This window comes from Mauremys mutica, chromosome 1 (genome assembly GCF_020497125.1).
Source record: "Mauremys mutica isolate MM-2020 ecotype Southern chromosome 1, ASM2049712v1, whole genome shotgun sequence".
NCBI classification, from domain to species: Eukaryota; Metazoa; Chordata; order Testudines; family Geoemydidae; genus Mauremys; species Mauremys mutica.
Window position 1 is genome coordinate 22,694,345 of NC_059072.1, and position 22,831 is coordinate 22,717,175.

Here is a 22,831-nt window from a genome sequence, read left to right on the forward strand (position 1 = left end):
TTTGTGAGTGCTATTAGACTCAGTACTTATAAAAATCAGGACATCATATGCAACAGTTGTCTTGGACAGTTTATTTAGAGAAAATCTTGGCCAGCAGGCTAAGGGTTACTCTATAAGCTTTCTGAAGAGACCCACTAGTTCTTTAGTTTCCACATGAGAGAAACAGAAAGCCCAGCACATTAATGCAAAAGATGTCACCCCAACAATTCAGCTTTCCCAATTATTGTATGTAATATCAGCACTGGGAATGAGGTGAAAGACTTGAATTGTCTTGACCCTTTGCCTAGATCCATGAGTGCTACCAAGCTAGCTGACAATCATTGTCTATCCTACCACTGAACATACTTTTGTTAACTGGAGAACAGTCTTTGGGTGGGAGAATTGCAATTGATACCAAACTGTGGCTTCTCACCCACACTATAGCTTTAGAAGTGCATTTACAATTAAACATGTGCCAGACTCGTTAGGAAAAGTTCAAGAGCTACTGAGCATATGTATATCTGTCCTCTGACCAACTGGTTAGTTTAAAAAAAAAACAGTGAAGATGACTCTGCCAAACTTTAGTTGAATTAAACTGAATCAAACTTTTTTTGAAAGTTTAGATTGGACGGGTTCAGTTTCCTAGCATATCCAACCAAAAGTAACTTTTGCTCACAGATTTCCTTCCTTTGCTGACACTCAGCAAACTCCACTGTACACTTAGTAGATCTGCCAGGCTTAAGTGCTACACGGCTTTCCAGAGGTTAGAAATTCACAGTGCATCATGGGATAGCTCTAATTGAGGTAATGATTGAAATGAATGAGGCTTGAGGACAACAGCCAGTGCAGCACAGTGGCAGGCTTCCAATGATCCTGCAATGAACAAGTTGGCAAAAGTGAGGGAGGTCACTAAATTAAAAAGAAAAGTGGTTTGAGTTTTATTTTCTGACAACCAGGAAAGTACTTGAACTGTGGGATTATGCTGAGGAAGTGAAGAAAGGGTAAAGGTTTGGTTGTTGTGGCATGCAGCCTGGGTACTATAATCACAGTACACCCCTATGAACACACTAAGATGTGTTAAAACATTTTACTTCTGCTCTTGTTGTATCCTGCTTTTCTGACTGAATCTGACTGAGCTAAACATTGTGGTAGAAAACAGCAGGTTCAGCATTTCTACAACATCTTTGAATGTTCATTTTCAATATATCTATGCCGTGTATCCTTACTTAATAGCTATTTATTTGGCTTTCCAAAGTGTAGGTAGAAATCTTTGCAGTTTTCCTTTCATTAGCATATCTCCTTCTCTGATGTGTCTGTCCACCTAGAAGCAAGCAGAATGGAAGCCAGAAGAGCTTCTAAGGTCTATGGGCAAAAGCAGTTCTTAGTTTGTTATGAGTATTCAATTAGAAGTATCAGGGAACCAGAATGACGTGCAGCTGGTCTAGGATGCTTCAAGCCTGATGCCTGAAATAACCATAGTGGAAACACAATTGTTTGATACAAGAATCTTGTGTTGCAGACCTAAAATGAGAAGAAGAATTAAAAAAAACCAACCACTTTCCTTCCTTGTCAGACCCAGGCTATCATTCTTCAGAGAACATCTTTGGAACTAAAGTCTTGATCTACTTTCAGAGAGCTACCAGATCAGTCATATGCTGTTCAAGGATCTACCACATGAATTGTATGCTCACTCACTCGCTCATTACTAACACGACATGATTCTGAAGGTTCTATGTATTCTTCTCACCATATATAGTAGATGGAAACTAAGCTTTCACGTCAGCTCACCCTTTGTATTATATTGACAAGTAGATAAAGCATTTAGTTGTACTGTATAACCAGTTATTTCAGCTTCCACAACACTGATCACATACACAGCTTCATATAAGAAAGAAAACTTGACAATTATTGCAATTGTTAGGCTCACACGGTCTCTGGTTCCACCACCCACCCAATTCAGTCTGAGTTACCCAAGGCAGCTCTGTTTTCTCCCTGCAGGGCTGGGTTGGATCTGACTGATGCTCAAATGGAGACCAGTTTTGTACCTATGACAGAACTTACTACTGATTGGCCAGGTGTTTACAGCTTCTAATTAAAATGGTATGTGGTACATGCAGGAACGTTTGCCCTTAATGACTCCTGCAACGTTAGCTTCAAAACAGCTACGGAGCCTGGTTAGCAACTTCCTGCACTCCCTCTAGTGTGCTGAAATAGCAACTACTTCTTTACAGTCACTCAAGGCGCTATACTGCCACCATGTCCAGAATGTTTCCATACCAACTCAGAGCATGTAGAAACAGCCCCTGTAAATACAGCAATAAAAGTGTTATTGGCTGAACATCATGAAATAAGTATAAGAAATGGGGGTTTACATTTAGGCTGCACTATTTAAGGGTCATCATTCTGCTAACTCTGAATTTGAGATTTGCTGCATACATTTAAGCATTCTGCTCAGTGCAGACGGATCTGCTGCTCAATGTAGACTGGAGTTTATGCAAGTATTCGATGACTAGATATAGAAAGCAAAAAAAAGCAGGTCCCTATTGAGCACCTCTGCTGAGGTCTTGTCACCTACATCTAGGTTTTAAAAATTAATTGTACATGTTAATATTCAAAAGTGTAAATGAATCTGATTTTATGCTAAATATGGACGTTATGATACACCAATATATAGACATATTGGAAGGAACTCAATGGGGTAAACAAGAAATTTCTTTTACAGGTGTTCTTTTCTTGAAGCCTGATCCAAAACCCATTGAAGGCACGTCTTTTACTATAATCTGAATTCTAGTTTGTAAAAAGAGATACTGCCTAATATGGTCTTCCAATACCTAGCTTTCAAGGTTCAAAATTCTAATGTGTTTAATTATTAGAGCCATAGTACTAAAGCATTACCAACTACTGCTGAAATACAGAGAAAGACCAAGAACCTGTACTTAAGAGAGCTCAGTCTAAATACAATTAACATTTCATTTTTTTTTTAAATAATGAAACAAGAAGTCACACCGACAATAAAGGACTTCATTTTTTCTTTTGTCATCAACATGTTTTACCCAGCAGGTCTAACAAACAGCCATATGCTCTGTAGTCTCAAGGGGGATCAGCTGCAGCTTGAAAATCAATATGTCACTAGCAGCTTTGTGGTAATGGATGCTTACAGCAGCAGGTTTTTATAAGCTAATGGTACACTGTGCAACAGCAAGTCATTTAGTTGAAAGGGTTTTGCAGCCTGAATTAGGCAGCAAAAGATGAATGTTTGTAAAAGCTAATCAAAATTGTAATTTGTTCATTGAAGATCAGGCTGTTGATAGCTGGTTATACTGGAGATGTTACTGTGGAACAATTTCAGGGTATGTTGGTCTCTTTTTCTAATCTCTTTTCATATTTGTGGACTAAAGAAGCGGTGGTCATCTCCTCAGCTGGTGTCAATCAGCATAACTCAATTGAAGTAGGGCTATGGTGTTATATACCATCTGAGAACCCCAGGCCCTGCCTATTTGTTCACAGTAGCTGCAATGGGCCAGATCCTATGTTTTCCCTGCATAAAATTTGAATGGTAAATGTCAGTGGGAATTGGGCCGAGACACCCTCCTTCCATCAACACCAACAAGTGGTCAGGACCGTGGTTTTGAATATGATCTGAAAAGAGAAGACGAGACAGGTCTAGTATGAGTTGGGATATTGAAAGCATTCTGGCCCCTCTGGTAAATTACCTTTATTTTTGCGTGGTTGGTGGACCAGTGACCAGGTCAGATATCTTCTGCACTACAAGGTATAGAAATGAATACTACTGTGCAGTGCCTCTAGAGCCCCCCACCCCTGTCCCAACACACACACACTTTCCTGGTAAGAAAGATGACTCCAGCCAGTACTGTTCAAGCATTATCTCTTCACTCTCCCTCACTCGGCTCAACTGGGAAAATCTGTACTTTAGTCCCATGGACGGACCAAGCTGTAGGTTCCAATTTAAAGACACGCATTTAGAAAGAACTAAATTTGCATTCAGCCTTCACATCACGCGCAATAAGATATTTTATCACCTGTTTGGTGTAAACATTATACACAATTTCTGCCAATGTATATATTATTGTAGTGGGGTCAAAACAGGGGCATATAGCTAGGCAAGAAAAGGAGTGCCTCAGCTTGAATGAGTGCAGCCAGCAAGACTTGTGCTATTCCAATTATAAATGGGTGATCCTGAAAAAAATCAGAGTTCCCCAGTGGTTCAGTTAGGCAAGCATATATTTGGCTGTTTACCTAGAACATATCATGTATCCAGATCTTCTGAACGTATTTAAATTGCTGTGGACATCTCATCAGAAGAGGGTCTCACTAGATTCTTTGTTCTTCCCTTCTAGATAGAGCAGGAAATACATTAAAAGCAAGTCTTGGCACATCCACGCAGTCCTGTTTGGAAATGAGTGGTGAAAACAACATCTGAATATATTTAGGATTTATATTTTAGAACACCAAAGTAGGTTCTGTTTGAGTTCAGTGATAGAAATGAGAGCTGTAGCTGTTCCTAATCCCCCACCCCTATCACTTATTTCATGCTTAATTCTAATGTGGACAGCTCGGGTGTTTTGTTTTAAGAGCAATGAAAAAGATTTTCAATGTAAATTCAAATCTCCTGTCTGTTCAAACATATACATTTCAGTTTAAATAACTAACTAGTTTTAAAGAAGGTTTTTACCATCTCAAAAACAATACTTTGTAATTTGTGGGAACCAAAGATTGTCTTGGCAAGTTTTTCAAAAGTAACCAAGCTATGTTTTGTGTGATGTATATGTCACTGTTTATTTATTCCACAATTCTTTAAAACAGTTTTACATATAGTATTTATGACTGAAGTTTCATCCAGAGGACCCCATGGTCTTTTGTTCACAGGTATATAATACACATCAAAGGACATTATAAACACACAGAGAATTTCTTCTAGCTAGAAACAAAACCACTGTACTATTTCTACTGTACATGTGTTTATAGTTTAAATCAGTGGCCTGGGTTACCTTAGTTCTGCGCTGGTGAAGCACGCTGCCAATGTGTGCACAGGCCAGAACCTTATTTTGTATATACACATGCCATACAGACTAAACCTGGAGTTTACTATAATATAGTGTAAACTATACTGGAATAACCTTTTATCATGTTATCTGAACTATAGGATTATTAGCACCCTGCTCTTTTAGAGCCTAATCCACAGTCTATTAAAGTCAATGAAAAGACTCCCCTGTCCTGAGTGGTGGTGTTGGGGCTCGACTCTCAGAGAGACCTCTAGGTCTCCCCACTCCTCAGGGCCAAGGTTGGATGAGAAATGGGAAGCTGACAAGCTGTATCATCAAAGATCAGTGTCATGGGGTACACTCACCACTAGGGTGCCTCCTTCTGACTGCTCTGGGGAATAGCTCTCTTCTAGGTCTGATGCCTCTATTTGCTGTCTCTCAACATGCTGTCCTCTCACTTTGTGGCCCTTATCTCGCTCCAGCAGCTGTGGCTTCCTTTTTATGCGTGTTCCCCTTCTGAGACTCCTAACCCCATTGGACCTGCTGTACAGCCAATACCATTCCATCAGTTGCTGCTAGGAGAACCTAGGCTCACTCATTATTTCAGGTTCCAGCCCAGGGACCCTACAACATACAGCCAAGATCTGCTCAGTCCCCAACCTTACTGTTTTCTCCCTGGGCCATATCCTACTCCACCTCCCACAGGCTTTCTTCGTACACCCTTCCCTCAGAGCCAGGCTCACCAGGGTTCTGCCCTTCTCCTGGGTTCCCTCCTTCCTTCTGTAATGCACAGAGGATGACTGCAGCCCTTTCTAGTGCCAGCTTCCGGGCTTTATAAAAGCCCAACCCACACCTGGTCAGCTGAGTTCCAACTTCCAATCAGGGATTACTTCTCCAGTCTAATCCTCTCATGTGGGGTCTATCACACTAATTGGCCTTTTTTCCCCTTCAACACCTTCAGGGCTGGAGTGGGGTGAACACCACATCACAATCAGCAAGTACAATAATTTGCATATAGAAAATGGAAGCCATTTAGTGTAATAGGTCAATCATCCCCTCACATCAACATGTAATTGGAATGGTCATCTCTGTATTTGTATTACATGGAAAAAACTTCGGGAAGACAATGTTAAGGTTGCAACGTCACTCAAAAGTTAGGAAATTCCAGAGTTGAAAGGTTGTCTGTGCAATCTTAATTCCGGCCCTTTGTGCATATGCATTATGATACAGTTTTTAATTACATGATCACGTGCTATTTTTTCCCACAGGACCCCTACCTCATTCTGTGCCCAGAATATAAAATGCTCACGGAGCAGCTATTCAATATTTAGTTTTCACCTAATTGTTCAATATGTGTCCCCATGCCTTCTTTCCTGCGCTCTACTCAAACCCTCTCTGAAGATGGAAATATTCATTTCCTCATGAGCTTTTCTGTGATGCTCATTATAGTAGCTTCACAATCATTAATGAATTTATTTTCACAACAGGTGAGATAAGGGGGTATTATAAACTCTGTTTTACAGATAAGGAACAGAGATACACAAAGATTAAGGTCAAAATAATCTACTAATTGTGGGTGCCCAATATGAGATACCTAGAACCCGATTTTTAGGAATACATAACATCATCTAGTACTGTATATGTTCAAAGCACAGCTCCCCTTGACTTCAGTGGCAATTGTGAGTGCTCAGCCCTTCTGCAAATCAGACTCCAGTCAGGCACCCAGAAAATGAGAACTACACACAGTTAGTGACAACCTGTGCAACGTAAAGGAACACTGAGGCAAAGACTCCGATTCTCTATGGCAGCATTCAATTGCCTTAACCATGAGATCATCCTTTCTCTTCCTGCAATCCCCTGACTCGTCCCCTACACATTTTCCAATAAGGCCTACAAAAATGGGGCAGGGCTCTTATGGACAACAGCTCCTTCACTTTCACAAGCCTGATTCAGTGCACAGGATGGAGCTATTCTGGGGATGAACTCCAGAGGTGTGTAAATTATTCACAACCAAAAGTGAAAATTCTAGAAGTGTGCTGATTCTTTGCATTTCTTCACAAGTTTGGAAGTGAGTCTGTTTCTCCAAGTAGTAGTACTACGTTTCACAATTTTTTGCTCCAATATGGGCCTCTTCTCCAGTGAAAATGAGCCCATTTCCAAATGAAAATGAGCAGTCCTCTAAATCACTGAAGTGAATAGACTTTTTGACATTGATTTCAATGGGAGAAGGGCCGAGTTTTTTCGTGAGCAAAAAGGGGACTCCAAAATTCAGGTTTCAGATACTTTTTCCAAATAGCATATTTCCTGATACATGTCTGGGACCTCTGCCATCTATGAGTACTGCCATCACTTGTACTGTGGTGCGAAGTATTACAAGTCTGCCATTTCCCACAATTTTCATTCAACCTTCAGACATTTATGTTCTTTTTGTGCTCCAAAAACACTGATTCAGTTTCCTGTATTGAGGATGCCTGGATACATTTCTGGAATCCCTCTTGGGATGTCCCCTGTGCTTGGACTGACATTAAGACAGAAATGTAGACACCATAGCATGGTATACACAAAGCAAATCCATTCCAGTGGCTCAGATTGTACTATATGTGAGAAAGAAAAAATATAATGTGAGACACAAGGTCACCCTGATTGCCAATGACTGTTGCCAGGATAATTCTATTGGTTTGGCTCTTTTAGGCCTTAGTTTTAAACATTAGCACTGAGCAATCATTGTGAACTCAAACTTTCATTGTTTTGCTCACCTTTAATATATGCTTACAAATGCTTAAGTAACTTTGGCCATTATTATTAAATGGAATGCCAGTGGCGACTCTGTGCACATCCATATGCAATAGGGGAAGATAATACCTGCCCCCAGTATATTTAAGAGCAGATTCTGATACCCTAACTGAGACTGAAGTTATGCACTTGTGCAAAAAAGTGCTACCAAGCACAAGTAAGGTTACGAGACTCTGGTTCTTACTTAATATGTTTTTTTCCCAAAACACTTTTGACCAGGGTTGTGAACGTGGGTAGCCTGTGAAGCTCATATGTACATGTCAAACTTTGCATAAAGAATGTGCATGTGTGTGTGAACTGCACAATGAATGAGGCAAATTGTACTTCACAAGTTGTGGATCTGAACAGAAGCAACTCACTTCATTTTTCTGTGCCTCAGACCTTGTCTACACTAGAAAGGGCTTGTCAGTAGCTATACTAGCAAGCCCTCCTGATAGGGTTGCCAAGTTTCTATTTGCAGAAAAATGAACACCCTTGCCCCACACCCTGCCATGCACCTTTTCTGAGGCCTCATCCCCACTCACTCCATCCTCCCTCCCTCACTTTCCCCCACCCTCACTCATTGTCACCGGGCTGGGGCAGAGGGTTTGGGGCATGGGAGTGGGTTTGGGGTCCAGGCTCTGGGTGGTGCTTACCTCAGGTGGCTCCCAGGAAGCTGCCTCCTAGGCAGAGGTGCAGCCGGGTGGTTCTGTGCGCTGCCCCTGCCTGCAGGCACCATCCCTGCAGCTCCCATTGGCTGTGGCTCCTGGCCAATGGGAGCTGCGGAGCCAGCACTGGAGGGAGGGAGCAGTGCTCGGATCCCCAGTGGCCACTCCTATACCAAGGAGCCAGAGGGAGATGCCAGCTGCTTTCTGGGAGCTGCACCGAGCAGTGTATGTATTGTGATACCATATTTTTCAAATAACACAATTTAGTTTTGTGTACAATTTTCCACAACCTTAAAAACACATTCCTCACATGGCATAATATTTCTCTTTTGCTATAACATAGCTGTAATGGTTCAGTTTCTTATATTAAAAAGAAAAAATAACAGAAAAGTTGAGGTACAATAAAAACTGTTACATCCTCTCGAGAAAATGTAGGGGACTGTTTCAGTCCTGCCTTTCCTCACTTTCGCATGGGATTTAACTCAGTAGAGATACATTGCTGTACAACCGAACTAATGCATGGGTGAATCACACTTTGTATTTTCAATAAACATGACTGTTGCATTAACAATAGTATTAGTTTATAAACTAAACTGAAAATTCCGAAGTGAAAAAATAGCTCAATGCATCTGGCCCCACAAATGCAACTAGTATTTTGTTAGGACAGCTGCCTGGTTGAATAAGCAGTGTCCTGACCTGGGTGCGCCGCCCCACCTCTATCAAGACAGAAAGGGGAACAGACAATTGACACTACTGAAGAACTGGGGGGCAAGGAGCCAGTGGGCTCTTCCAGAGACCAGCAATAGTTCCTTCAAGGTGCAGAAGGAGGCTGGGTGAGGCTGGGGCTTGGGTAGATTTGTACCTAGGGTGTAATTTCTGCTTTGAATATCGCCAGGTTATACAAGTACTTTATCTGAACTGGCCCTTAGCCACTGTCATACAGAGGTGAGGATAACAGCAATTGGGAGCCGGATTCATTTGGCATGCTGGATTGGTGTGTTTCATTGTGGTGATAACTGATAAGAAAGGCCACTGGCTGCTAATAAACAGGTGGGTTTGGTGGCAGAAGAACAGGTAAACACTGACCTTAGTAAACTGTTAAAGATGTAAAAATCCTGTTGGGTTTGCAGAAGCGTCCCCAATGTTAGTTGTAAATGTGGCAGGCTTTTAAACATCATTAACATTTTTACGAGGGTCAGCATTTCCCTCATACTTTTACCAGCCAAATCCACCTGCTTATTAGCCCTTCTTAATACTTATCACCACAATGCCACACAAAAAGTGCATCCAGCATCCAATTGCTGCTGTGAATCCAAGTGTAAATCCAGTTAATTGCTTCCATGATTTAAAGATTAGGCACATATGGAGAAGGTGTTTGGTTCTATGAAACTGCCATCGCTACTCTATAAAGGCCTTGTAGTTCGTGGGATCCCTGACCTTACGTATCATAATTCAGTTGATTAGATGTGGGCCATAGTCTGTTTTGTGATTCTGGAGACAAATTTGGATCAGACCTGGGACTATATTTCAGATTTGTGGATCTATGAAATTGTCTTGCTGGGGTTTAGGAAGTGACTATATACACAACAAAACGGTGCTAACCTCCGTCTATTGCTAGTACAGTACGCTCTGCTGACTGAGTGATTGGCTGCAAGAGCAGCCCCATGTTTGTTATCACAGCTCACAGCCTTGCCACCCAGGGGTGGCTCCAGGCACCAGGAAGCGCATGCCTGGGGCGGCAAGCCGGTCGCTGTGAAGGTGGCAGTCAGGCAGGCTTCGGCTGCAATTAGGCGGGGGGTACGCCGAAGGCGCGGGACCGGCAGATCATCTGCAGAAATGCCGCCAAATCCGCGTGACCAGCGGACCGGCTGCAGGCATGATGCCGAAGGCTGCTTGACTGTCGTGCTTGGGGCAGCAAAAAACATAGAGCCACCCCTGTGGCCACCACCCCAGTAACCCAGACACGTGGTGCCAGAGATAGGTACAGTGGCCACTATGGGTTCAAATGTGTTAACTTTGCATTTAAAAACAAAACCAAAAGATTATATCCCCAAATATTAGGCCCCCCACTTGTAGAAGGAGTGGGAGAAATCCCTCCCCTGACACTTGGATGCAAAGAGGTGGCAGGGTTGCTAACTCAGTATTGGAGAAGATCTCAGGAGTATATGCATTCCTGAGAGGAAAGAGGGTACAAGAGGATTATTGGCCAGCAGATGCATGAGGGTTTATCCTGCGACTAGCTGCTGCAGATACTCTGAGCCTATTTAGTGTATGGCAACAATGCCCTTGTGTCTCCTAACTCATCACTTAGTGATTGGTCTGAACCAAATACCTGTAATATTTGTATGTACCATAGTTCTGTGCTGTAGCAGTAGAAAGAACTGTTAGTATGGTACAAGTGTGACTATAGATGCAAGCTCTAGCTATCTCTCTCTGTCATACTCATCACTACTATCTCAGTGACTTTATATAATGCTGTCAATGGACATAGAATTAGACATGGTCCTTCTGCAAAAGAGCGATGCATCTGTGTTTGAATTATAATTGAAAAAGTCATTCTCTGCTGGGGACATAACTGTAGCACTCCCCACCTGCCTAGGCAATAAAATATTTAATGGCAGAACATCTCAATAGGCTGATGGTGAGTGAGAAATGTTTACTGTACTTGAGACACTATGGTTTCCTTCCCAGCCTGCTCATTTGATACGAGTTTCCAATTCAACATGTATAACACCTAGCCAGGGAGTTGATTTTGGAGCTGCTGCTCCTTTCCAGAGAGGGAAAAGAGGGAATGGCTGTTGGCCACTTTTCACTACTGACCTTAGAGTGCTGTAGGGACAATCACCAACGCAACTTCTCTTCAGTGAGCTCTGGATGGCCAATGTGGTCTCTCACCATCCATGAATTTCACTTTTAGCCCAGGAACATTAAGCGTATGTCTACACCACTGCACTGCAAAACCTGCAGCAGTGAGTCTCAGAGCCTGGATCTACAGACTTAGGCTCATGCTAGGCACTAAAAGCAGTGCCGACATTGTGGCTTGGAATGGAGCTCAAGCTCTGAAATCTACCCCTCCCCAGGCTCCCGAGCTCAAGCTCCAGCCTAAGCCCAAACATTAGCACAGTTGTTTTAGCACCGTAGTGTGACCCCAGGTCTGTAGAACTGGGCTCTGGGATGCGCTGCGGCAAGATCCTACTTGCTGTGTAGATGTACCCTAAAAGTGGCAGAAAGGCAGAAATAAAAAGTAAAATTGGCTAATACATGATGCATATGATTGAAATAATAGTTTTTCCTTTTGTGGAAGCAGAAGGGGAGAGCTGATCTTGTATTTCTCCATAAGATATTTACCCTAGGAATAGACATAGTGGGTTGGGAAACCTACGGACCTCTTTTCTCCCCAAGCACCTAAAATTTGCAAGTTTCTAGAACCAAACTTAAGCCAAGCCATTTAAAAAATATAAACATTTACGGTGATGTATCTAGCCTACACCAGAAAAGTATGTGGGGAATTTCAATTTAGAGCTTGTTCTTATGAGATTTCCAGCCTGATTTTGCTGACTCAGAGCAAACTCCAATGACAAATATTATTTAAGCAAGATCTCAAAATATGAGAAGGGCAAGCTGAGGTGCAGAGAAGTTAGGTAAGGTGTCCAGGTGCTGATAGGACCACAGTGCCCCTTCAGGCACAGCCATTAGCAAGGCATGCTGCAATGATAGTGATTAAAGAGGTGAAGCCAAGGTTGTGTCCACTGCCCACACACCTGCTCAGGAGGAAGGATCATCCAGTGCTTAGAATGCAAGTCTGGCATTCTGGAGACCCAAGTTCAAGTACCTGCTCTACCACAGACTTCTTGTGTGACCTTGGGCAAGTTACTCGGTATCTCCTGTGCCTCTCTTCCACATCTGTAGAATTGCAACAATAGTACCTCCATAGCTCACAGGGATGCTATGTGGCTAACTACATTCAAGATTTTGGGGTACTACAGTAATAGGATCCAAGTATTTACAAGTAAGACAGACAGAAATAAGAGCTACTCTCTATATGTTTGGAGTCAAGATCCGGGTTGCCTGAATATGGATGTAAAATGGTTCCTCTCTCATTTTCCCCTTGTGGCAACTTATAGGCCAAGTCACAATGTAGCCCAGAGAGATTTAGAAGCACAGCTAGGAATAATGTCCTAAACCCTCTATTAAACCAAGCTGCCTCTAGTTAAACTTTGCATAATCATCTGAATTCAATCTAAAACATTTTTGCCCATCCCTAATCTATTGTATAGGAGCCATACATGCATACATATGCTGTACAGAACCTGGGTATTGTACATATGAGGAGAAAGAGTTCAAAGTGTGGATCTAGATAATGCATAACAATCCCAGTGAAAAACATAGCAAGTGCATTGAGATGGCATTGTAAGGAGTGAAGTATGGTATTTAGACATGAAGCATTATAATACTGTTCCAGAACTCCTTGTTATTTCAAAGCCAGTCTGTAAAACACATAAATAAAAAGAGAGATTACTCATCCAGCTTCTTTACTAGCTGTGCACTTCTTTATGAGTGCTACATCCACAGATTGTAACCTTAAATGGAATTAGAGAATTTGGTAATTGTAAACTAATTACACAATTAAAACAAACTTCCTTATTCATATTTGGCATTGGCTTCTTTTTCATTTTTATGCATTTTGGCATACAACAAGAAAGCTTTTAGTTTGTATTAAGTGAAGCGCACAGCATGCCTGTACTTTGAAGGTACTGTGTTTGAAATCTGTAAGCGATAAGATACAGTCTTCCTATTCCCCCTAAAATATTCATTTAGGGTGGGATTTTCAGAAGAACACAGGTGACTTAAGAACACGAGTCCCACTGAAAGTCACTAGGGCTTGTGTTGCTACATCATATAGTGGATTTGAAAATTCCACCTACAGTGTCCAGTTCATATGGATGAAATCTGCATATTTTACTCATCAAACATGCAGCATGGATCATGAAAAGTCATTAAATCATAATAATCAAAGTCATAAACACACCGATGTGGCAATCTTAACTTGTTTATATTTAAATAATGTTTTATATTCCAGTCTCCAACAGGATTTATAGGGACAGGATTTTCAGTGTTGATCTATGTCTTCTCCCATTGAAGTCAGTGGGAGTTTTACCAAGTACCTCCATAGGCTTCTTAGCATCCTGATTCTGACTGATGAATCCAATGGGGCTCATACAGGCAGAAGGGAGGAGGGTTTTGCTCACCAGTAGCCATGCAGGTAGTAGTGGGATAGAATAAAGAATCGCATCCCTGTGTATATGTCATAGAATCATATTGTTCTCACTGTTGTTGCTCAGGAGGTCATCTAGTCCAATGCCCTGCTCAAAGCAGGACCAATACCCAACTAAATCATCCCAGCCAGGGCTTTGTCAAGCCTGACCTTAAAAACCTCTAAGGAAAGATATTCCACCAGCTCCCTAGGTAACGCATTCCAGTGCTTCACCACCCTCCTAGTGAAAAAGTTTTTCCTAATATCCAACCTAAACTTCCCCCACTGCAACTTGAGACCATTACTCCTTGTTCTGTCATCTGCTACCGCTGAGAATAGTCTAGATCCATCCTCTTTGGAACTCCCTTTCAGGTAGTTGAAAGCAGCTATCAAATCCCACTCATTCTTCTCTTCTGCAGACTAAACAATCCCAGTTCCCTCAGCCTCTCCTCATAAGTCGTGTGCTCCAGCCCCCAAATCATTTTTGTTGCCCTCCGCTGGACTCTTTCCAATTTTTCCAGCCAGCTTTCTATCCACCTTATAGTCCATTCATCCAGCCCATACTTCTTTAACTTGCTGGCAAGAATACAGTGGGAGACCATATCAAAAGCTTTGCTAAAGTCAAGGAATAACACATCCACTGCTTTCCCCTCATCCACAGACCCAGTTATCTCCTCATAGAAGGCAATAGGTTAGTCAGGCATGACTTGCCCTTGGTGAATCCATGCTGACTGTTCCTGATCACTTTCCTCTCCTCTAAGTGCTTCAGAATTGATTCCTTGAGAACCTGCTCCATGATTTTTCCAGGGACTGAGGTGAGGCTGACTGGTCAGCTCCCAGACAGCTACACTCTGCAGCACGGTATGGGGAGGAGGTGACCAGCTCTCTGTGGAGAAAGAAGTAGTTCGGGGCTATTTAGGAAAGCTGGACGAGCACAAGTCCATGGGGCCAGATGCGCTGCATCCGAGGGTGCTAAAGGAGTTGGCCGATGAGATTGCAGAGCCATTGGCCATTATCTTTGAAAAATCATGGCGATCGGGGGAGGTCCCAGATGACTGGGAAAAAGCTAATGTAGTGCCCATCTTTAAAAAAGGGAAGAAGGAAGATCCAGGGAACTACAGGCCAGTCAGTCTCACCTCAGTCCCTGGAAAAATCATGGAACAGGTCCTCAAGGAATCAATCCTGAACCACTTAAAGGAGGGGAAAGTGATCAGGAACAGTCAGCATGGATTCACCAAGGGCAAGTCATGCCTGACTAACCTAATTGCCTTCTATGACGAGATAACCAGCTCTGTGGATGAGGGGAAAGCAGTGGATGTACTATTTCTGGACTTTAGCAAAGCTTTCGATACAGTCTCCCACAGTATTCTTGCCAGCAAGTTAAAGAAGTATGGGCTGGATGAATGGACGGTAAGGTGGACAGAAAACTGGCTAGATGGTCGGGCTCAACGGGTAGTGATCAATGGTTCCATATCTAGTTGGCAGCCGGTATCAAGTGGAGTGCCCCAAGGGTCGGTGCTGGGGCCGGTTTTATTCAATATCTTCATTAACGATCTGGAGGATGGTGTGGACTGCACCCTTAGCAAGTTTGCAGATGACACTAAACTGGGAGGAGTGGTTGATACGCTGGCAGGTAGGGCTAGGATACAGAGGGACCTAGACAAATTAGAGGATTGGGCCAAAAGAAATATGATGAGGTTCAACAAGGACAAGTACAGAGTCCTGCACTTAGGACGGAAGAATCCCATGCACTGCTACAGACTAGAGACCGAATGGCTGGGCAGCAGTTCTGCAGAAAAGGACCTAGGGGTTACGGTGGACGAAAAGCTGAATATGAGTCAACAGTGTGCCCTTGTTGCCAAGAAGGCTAATGGCATTTTGGGTTGTATAAGTAGGGGCATTTCCAGCAGATCAAGGGATGTGATCATTCCCCTCTACTCAGCACTGGTGAGGCCTCATTTGGAGTACTGTGTCCAGTTTTGGGCCCCACACTACAAGAAGGATGTGGATAAATTGGAGAGAGTCCAGCGGAGGGCAACAAAAATGATTAGGGGGCTGGAACACATGACTTATGAGGAGAGGCTGAGGGAACTGGGATTGTTTAGTCTGCAGAAGAGAAGAATGAGGGGGGATTTGATAGCTGCTTTCAAGTACCTGAAAGGGGGTTCCAAAGAGGATGGATCTAGACTCTTCTCAGTGGTAGAAGATGACAGAACAAGGAGTAATGGTCTCAAGTTGCAGAGGGGGAGGTTTAGGCTGGATATTAAGAAAAACTTTTTCACTAGTAGGGTGGTGAAGAACTGGAATGGGTTACCTAGGGAGGTAGTGGAATCTCCTTCCTTAGAGGTTTTTAAGGTCAGGCTTGACAAAGCCCTGGCTGGGATGATTTAGCTGGGTTTGGTCCTGCTTTGAGCAGGGGGTTGGACTAGATGACCTCCTGAGGTCCCTTCCAACCCTGAGATTCTATGATTCTATGAATTCCCAGGATCCTCCTCCTTCCCTTTTTTAAAGATGAGCACTACATTAGCATTTTTCCAGTCATCCGGGACCTCCCACGATTGCTAAGAGTTTTCAAAGATAATGGCCAATGGCTCTGCAATCACATCTGCCAACTCCTTTAGCACCCTTGGATGCAGCGCATCCGGCCCCATGGACTTGTGCTCATCCAGTTTTTCTAAATAGTCCTGAACCACTCCTTTCTCCACAGAGGGCTGGTCACTTCTTCCCCATGCTGTGCTGCCCAGTTCAGTAGTCTGGGAGCTGACTTTGTTCATGAAGACAGAGGCAAAAAAAGCATTGAGTACTTCAGCTTTTTCCACATCCTCTGTCACTAGGTTGCCTCCCTCATTCAGTAAGGGGCCCACACTTTCCTTGACTTTCTTCTTCTTGCTAACGTACCTGAAGAAACCCTTCTTGTTACTCTTAACATCTCTTGCTAGCTGCAACTCCAAGTGTGATTTGGCCTTCCTGATTTCACTCCTGCATGCCTGAGCAATATTTTTATACTCCTCCCTGGTCATTTGTCCAATCCTCCACTTCTTGTAAGCTTCTTTTTTGTGTTTAAGATCAACAAGGATTTCACTGTTAAGCCAAGCTGGTCGCTTGCCATATTTACTATTCTTTGTTCCTGCAACCTCAATAAGGATTCTTTAAAATACAGCCAGCTCTCCTGGACTCCTTTCCCCCTCCTATTATTCTCCCAGGCAATCCTGCCCATCAGTTCCCTGAGGGAGTCAAAGTCTGCTTTTCTGAAGTCCAGGATCCGTATTCTGCTGCTCTCCTTTCTTCCTTGTGTCAGGATCCTGAACGCGACCATCTCATGGTCACTGCCTCCCAGGTTCCCATCCACTTTTGCTTCCCCTACTAATTGTTCCCAGTTTCTAAGCAGCAGGGCAAGAAGAGCTCTGCCTCTAGTTGGTCCTCCAGCACTTGTACCAGGAAATTGTCCCCTACACCACATACACCATGCAGGAGGTGCCCTGGAGCCACCTGTACTCCACACAGAGACCCGGGGGTCCATAGAGAGCATGCATTGCAGACTCAGTGTGAGGAAGGGAGAAAGAGCCCATCCTTAAAACTGTGTGGGGAGGGAAAGAAAGTGGTTTGTTTATATTAACAAACATGGATGCAGATAGGTGGAGAGCCTGTAAAACAAGACTTTTAGTTTTGGTTCTGCCCTGTGGTGATTTGGTGGTTCATTACCTCCCCCTCTCTTCTTCCTGCTGGGCTGTGGTTTGAACACTGGTAACTGCAGGACTCTGTTACCCCTGAGGTGAGGAAAGTCCTTTTCTAATGGTAATTTCAATTTCCTGGGACTTTTCATGCAATCTGCATCATGTCAGTGAAGTAATCTTCACACTAGACAACAGCTGGGCATGGGTTTGTGACAGATGGTATCCTGTCATCTTTTTAGCAGCTGCTTGGACATGGCAGGGTGTCAACACCACCATGATGTAACCATTGTATGCCCTTGAAGCCATCCTCATGTGACCCTTGAGGCACTTGGCATCATGCTGCAGGTGGCATATTTTGCAGGAAAGGGTCCAGAAACATGAAATTTGAGCTTGTGTCACGTGTCCTTTCTCTACACACTTTTATGGGTAGTGACAAGTGTGTTCACACTTTTTAACAATAAGCCTTGTGCTGGTTGCAGGCTGAGACATTAGATTCAGAAGGATGTGGTTTTGCCTTGAATGTGATCTCCTTTATGCCACTTTTTCACCACTGTGATCTCATTGATTCTAGTGGAGTTATTCCAGGTTTACACCCACAGAGCTGTCAGGAAACGCTAATCCTTTACATCAAGACCTTAACTGAAATGTTATGCCCTGTCTATACACAAAGTGGTACTGGTTGAACTAAAATCAGTTTGAAACATGACTTTAGTTAATCCTATTTGTGAATGCTTTTAAATGGATTTAAACCTATCGTATGTTGAGTTAATTCAAGTTGATTCTCACTAAATCAATATAAATCTAATTCAAATTAAGAGTTTCCACACAGGGCTTTGGCCTGGTTTAAGTGAATGGAGTTATCATATTTCATTACACCATGTTTAGAAGAGTCTCAGGATGGGCGGGTGGGGGGAGTGGGGGGGACAGTGTGAAGTGTTAACCCAAGCTCATAGTTAATAAGTAGACTGATTTAATAACTAGCAACAGGATTGTTCCATTTTAGAATTTAAATGTTTAATCTGTGTGGTCTAACAAGGCCTTCTTTACATTTCTAGCCTGTAATATTGTAAATTACCCCAAAATCCTAAGCAATGAGCTTTCCATCTAATAGCATGATATTCTTCAGTGTTTAATTATGGCTTTCAGCAATGGCAGTGAATTATTTGTCATATTCACCTTTCAATTAATTGTTCTCACTGTTGGTGCTCACTGTGGCTGAGAACAATATTGAGAGTCCTGACCCAAATTCTCAGAATTCTTGTTCAGCAAGCCTTTTAGGGCTACATATATGTATTTGGTCCAAGCCACTACCTCAGAGTTCAAACCATCTGTGGTTTGAGTCCAGATGTAAATTGCTTTGATCAAGCCTAGTATATACAAGATCTCACCACAGGAACCTCATTTCTGGTGCCTCTTTCCCTGACCTTTTCAGTTTAGTTAATTATCAAGTATCACAGCCACTAGCAAGTGGGGCCATCTATTCTACGTGGGATGTTAGCTCTAAATCATGCCACCAAGCAACAGTGAATTAAGCAATAAAAGGGGAATGCTAAAGTAAAGTTAATTGGGTATGAAATCATTCAGTAATCTTCAATGTTATTGAAATATTCTAAAAATGCAGTAGTGAAAATATCTTACTACGTATTACAGTCAAGTATTCAAAAATAATTTTGCTTTGTGTTTGCCTTATTTTTTCTGACTTTTTTCTATTTAATACAAAATAGTCTCAAAGCAATGGTTGGTTCCCTGTAGCTTTGGAGACATATTTCATTATTATGATTTACCCCCCTCTTTAAAGACAGGGGGATGCTTGGATCTTTGCCACTCCTCTTTCATGGAGTTCACCCTTTGAAGGACCAACAGATCATCTAGTCTGACCGCCTGTAAATTACAGGCCACCAACACCCTCATACTAAACCCTAACTGGATTTAGGCTAGAATATTACAGCCCCCCAAAGACTATTGTGTGCTACAGGCAGAGAACAGGAAGGCAAGGGCAGGGGAATGATTAAGTGAGCTATACCCAGATAATCCTGGCAAATCACCTGCAACCACATGCTGCAAAGACAAAACCCCCCTAAGGTCACTGCTATTTTGACCTGGGGAGAAATTGCTTCCTAACTCCACTTATTGTGATCAGTTAGAGCCTAAGCACAAAAGGGAAACCAAACTTGTTATGAGAAACAAAAAAGGCCCTGCACTAGTCCTACCTGCCCTAATAAAACCCTGACACTCCAGAGTCTCTAGCTAGATACTAGCCATAGCTGGTCCTTCCTTCCAGGTAGTTGCCAAGACAGTCTCTGGTTGAGGGAGCTGACCTGCCTCTGCCTAACTCAAGGGGCTTGTTCCTTCTTTTAATTAGCCACTACTGAATTGCCTCTTTTATCTCCTCCCGCCAGGCTTGACACCTCTCACAGGTGTAAGCAGGAGGGGCTCATTGGCCCCACAGGCTCTCATTAATACCATTCTGGTCAGTGTAGGGTCTGTAGTCTCCATCACATCAAATACAGAAGAAAATTCCTGAGGAAAATTACTCATGTACCCAAGGAAGTGAGACTTGATCTGCTAGCATGCAAAGCATTTCCCTTCCAACAAGGATTTTCAACCATTTCTTGTGATTAATTGTAGCATATATATTTTTTGCCACCATTTTGACAGCTAATTAGTGTTAATTATGAACACTAATCTTAGATATGCTTATTTTCAGCCTTGCCAAATGCGACTACTGGAAACACCTGACAACTCTTTTTAAGTTTTTTTTTCCTGGCTAGTAGAAGAGTAGCGTAAAACTAATATTTTTGACAGTTTTCCAGTGGGGTATTCAGAAGCTTCCCGGTTTACCACTCATATCAAAAAATGACTTTCTTATATTTTAACTATAAACGTTTTTGGACAGTTAGCAACTTAATGTGCTTTCCATACAGCTCCAGACATCACCCCACCTAAGTTTTGCAGCTGTGCTGTTTTATGCAACGATTCTGCCAGCTCTCCACAGATAGAGCCAAGCTGGATCAACATCCAGGGCACACCCAGCTTCTACAGCTGCTTGTGCTGATGATTCATTAGGTGACACTCTCCTAAATCAGTACACCAGTTACAGTGCACACTGTGTGGCTGGAGGTGCAGTCTTTTGGGTGAGATGTTAAATAGAGGTCAGCTTAGTTATTTGAGTCTGAAAAGTCAGAGTAAAATGCAGGGTGTGAACCCCTGCATAAACCAAACCCCAAAAGTAAAGCTGTATGAAAAAGAAACCCTGAGTTTCACACTTATCCCATCCCCTGCAATTTTGCTTTGATTCTGAATTCTTCGTCATTCTCACTCCTAAACCTCTGTGCTGTTTACTATGCACTGTGAAAGAGCTGTTTCAGAGCTGGGTGTTATGAAGTGTGATCCCTCTAGAATGCTTGCTTTTCTCACAGGTGTGTTAGGAGACTTAATTAAATGTTTTTAAAGCCCTTTGGGATCCCTCGATGAAAGATGTATTGTTGGTCTGTGTTTATTTCATTACCTACTGTATTAATAACCCATAATGCAAAGACAAAATACACTTTTTCAATATGTTATATCAACATTTGACAATATAAGCTTCAAAACAGCAGAGAGGAAGGATGGTCTAGGAGTCAGAGCAATAGCTGGGGTCTTGGGAGACCTAGGTTCAGTTATTTGTTTTGCCACAGATTTCCTGTGTGACCCCTGAACAAGTCACTTAGGCCCAGATCCTCAAAGGTATTTAGGCACCTAACTCCCATTGATTTTGAAAATCCAGTGTCTCCGTTTGCCATCTGTATAATGGGGATTATAGTACTTCCCTACGGTGGTGGGATGTTGTGAGGATAAGAACGTTACATATTGTGAAGTACTCAGATACTCTGGTAATGGAGTCATATAAGAACTTAAGATAAAAAGGTAGGTTTGCAAAACCAAACAAGGCTACTAGAGTGTCCTGCCTATGGAAGGAGCCAAGGCTTGTTATTTTTCAGAGGAAGGAAATAATTTTCCAAAGTATACCTGGTAATTGTGCAATGCTTTTTTTTCACTGTGGGAACATGGGTGAGGGGAAAGACAGAATTCTTTCAGGACCCCAGTTGTAAGACTGTGTGATTTCCTTGGGGGAAAATCCTACTGGGGGGACAAAATGTTCATTTACTGCATGCAATAAACATGAATGTTTTATTGTTTTGATAAACTAATTTCTATTGCTTTCTCAGCCATTGGCTCTGTGAACAGCCCCTTTATTAGTTTTACCGTATTAGCTAATTGCTACAAGTATTTTATGTTTCTCTGCTCTTTGAATGCACGCATTGTCTAATAGAGGACCATATTTCTCAGGCAGTTATTACAATATAGCCAGGGTTGATTAATAAAATTCTTGTACTAATGGAGTTGAATGCTGCAGCTTTAACAAATTAATTAAAACCTGTTATTATTTAGCCTGCAGCTTGGACTATGTACAACTTAATCCTGGTTGTAATAAATACAATATTATTATTATGAGTCCATAAAGACCCGCATATTTCAACTAGTTTTATGATTTCCCTATTCAGTTTTAGGCAACAAATTTAACTACCATGAAACATTTGCCCTGGGAAACATTATCAAAAGCCTCATTATTATGTGGCCTGTTTTTACAGCTCAGTCAGTTATTATAGTGGTGGGAAACCCTCAAAAAATCCAGGATTGGTTCCTTTCAGATATACAAGCAAAAGTTTAGAGGCCAAAGCCTGATGTTCTCATCTGATTTGTATTTAGTCCATCTCAGGATTACTCTCATTTCCTAACTTCAGTGTCAGCTTGTCAGAGTTAGAAGTGGGTGGTAACTGTGGGCTTGATTCTGCCTTATTCAAGTCAACAGACGTTTTCCCAGTGACTTGAATGGACTCACTGCAACCAGCAGGCCGCCCCCCGCGGCTTGCTGCCCCAGGCACGCGCTTGGTGCGCTGGTGCCTGGAGCCGCCCCTGACGGGGGGCGAGTAAACTCAGCAACTTTTCTAGAAGTGTACCAGCTGCTTCTGGTAAGCATGTCTTTCCCCATTCCACCACTGGAGGCAGTGTTCCAGAGCCTTTCTTGTGCAGTAATGAGTGCATGGCTCTGGTTTCTGGTCTTCATTAGCTGAGTCCTTAGTATTTGCTTGCTTATTAAAAGAAAATGCACTCTGTGAACTTTTGGCTTGTACAATGTTCCTACAGAAGGTATCAGAGGGGTAGCCGTATTAGTCTGGATCTGTAAAAACAGCAAAGAGTCCTGTGGCACCTTATAGACTAACAGACGTATTGGAGCATGAGCTTTCGTGGTAGAAGGTGACATTTATCAGGGCAATGAAACTTTTCAGCTCAGTCTAATCAATGAAGAGAAGATAGCAGGGTTAACCACAGATCAGAAGATACCAATGATTGCCACTGTGTGCTCGGTGGCAAATATGCATTCAATCTGGTTCCCTCCCCTTCCTGAATTTTCTTTGAAGCATGTGTCTGCTAACAGAA

At 42.6% G+C, this 22,831-nt stretch overlaps 1 protein-coding gene and 1 long non-coding RNA gene across 3 annotated transcripts in view; one reads left to right on the top strand and one right to left on the bottom strand.

Annotated features, from left to right (window-relative positions):
- SEMA3C (semaphorin 3C) overlaps positions 1-22,831 on the top strand; it is a 163,793-nt gene that overhangs the window by 38,721 nt on the left and 102,241 nt on the right. The gene's annotated exons all lie outside the window — the stretch shown is intronic.
- On the bottom strand, positions 1,540-5,783 carry LOC123349278. The gene is made up of 3 exons (XR_006573451.1): positions 5,726-5,783; positions 4,237-4,386; positions 1,540-3,618 (listed from the first exon to the last, which is right to left on the bottom strand). It is a non-coding gene; the product is annotated as an uncharacterized LOC123349278 (long non-coding RNA).